Source organism: Atta colombica, unplaced genomic scaffold (genome assembly GCF_001594045.1).
Source record: "Atta colombica isolate Treedump-2 unplaced genomic scaffold, Acol1.0 scaffold96, whole genome shotgun sequence".
NCBI lineage: Eukaryota > Metazoa > Arthropoda > Insecta > Hymenoptera > Formicidae > Atta > Atta colombica.
Window position 1 is genome coordinate 356,985 of NW_017259590.1, and position 1,733 is coordinate 358,717.

A 1,733-nucleotide genomic window follows, 5' to 3' on the forward strand; every position below is an offset into this window, starting at 1 on the left:
TTTGCAATCTCGCTATCCCATCCATACCGAAACCATTCATATCAACATTAATTAATCATAGTTTTATATTTTATTACGTATTGTGTTCCTAGTGCGCCGTGTTAAAAAATTATCATATTTTTATATTATTATCGTCTATTTTATACTTCTCCTTCGCTTTTCTACCGTCTTTCGCATTCTTCGAAAAATCGAAATAGTTCATAAAATACTAATTTTTCGAAAGGATATCACAATCTTGTGAAAAAGTCGAATTTGCATTTAAGAGAGATTTGTAGAGATAAATAAATATTTTTTTTAATCGAATCGAATAAAATTTTGATTTTTTAATATAATTATACATAAATTGAATTTAAACATAGATGGAAACAATTTTTGAAAAATTTTAAGAAAAATAATATTGATTATATGATATAAATTTATTTTAAGGTAAATATATGCGCGCGCATATATATGTATGTTTAAATATTTAATACAAAATTGATAAGAAAAAGATATCCTTTATTTATTGTTATTATCGTAGTATCTGAAGTAGTAATTCACTTTTTACGCATAAATTAAATTTTAATTGAATCATGAAAAGTATTTTGAAATTAACAAACAATAAGTCTCTCATATGAAATGTATTATACATGAAGCAGGTACACGAAGTTTGTCAAATAAGCTACTGTTGGATTTTGTCCATTTTCAAATTTTATCTTTAATATATTCGTCGCTTATTATAGAATTAATTCATTTCTTTAAATATATCTTACGATATACTATTGGCCTAAATATACACTAAATAATATTTTAATTTCACTCCTTTAGCTTTTTATTATATTTTATTTTTTGTTGCGTTTTTTTATATAATTGAAATGTTTTATATAAAAATATTTTTATAAGTAATTTTTCAGAAGTTTTACATAAGAAATATTAATAAATGTTGTATAAAACGTTATTGAGATGAAAAATATTGGCGCTTTTTTTATATTTCAATATTTTTTGATAAAGTAAAATATATATACTTATTGTTAATATCATAGTGATTGAAACAATTAAAAATTATAAATCAATTATTAAAATACTCCAATGTACCAATTTGTATATCATACATTACATATAGAAAATTGAAATAAAATAATACAGAATTTTTGTTATCAATATTCACAGCTCATTATATATTTTTTCATATCTATATATTTAAATTTACAATTTGACAATAATTTAATTTACAATTGGTCACAGTACATGTCAAAATTTGTGTGTAGACCTAATAATAAAATATTACTTGAACAAATATTACTTGACCGCACTGTTTTGCTTGTCGGTGAGAATATGATGTATATAATAATTATATAATAATTATTATAAGATATATATATATATATATATTGGAAGGTTATCGATATCGACATATCACTTTGTTAGATAATATTTTATAAACAAAAGTTAAAAATAAAATTTAAACATAAACCTAAACTAGAAATATCTACTATGAGATACATATAGCAGAATTTTATGATACTGTTTGCAATTTTGCAATAATTAACATTTTTATAAAATAAATAAAAATGAGCGTCTGACAAAATAGCTCCCAAATTGACATAGTAGACAGTAATGTTGTATAATTTATTTTTTTTTCTTTCACAGGAGTTATCTGTACAAAATACCTACAAATAAATATATAAGAATCTTTTTATTTCTTAAAATATAAAATATTTTTTATTTATACGCATACTTTATACTGTTCTGCA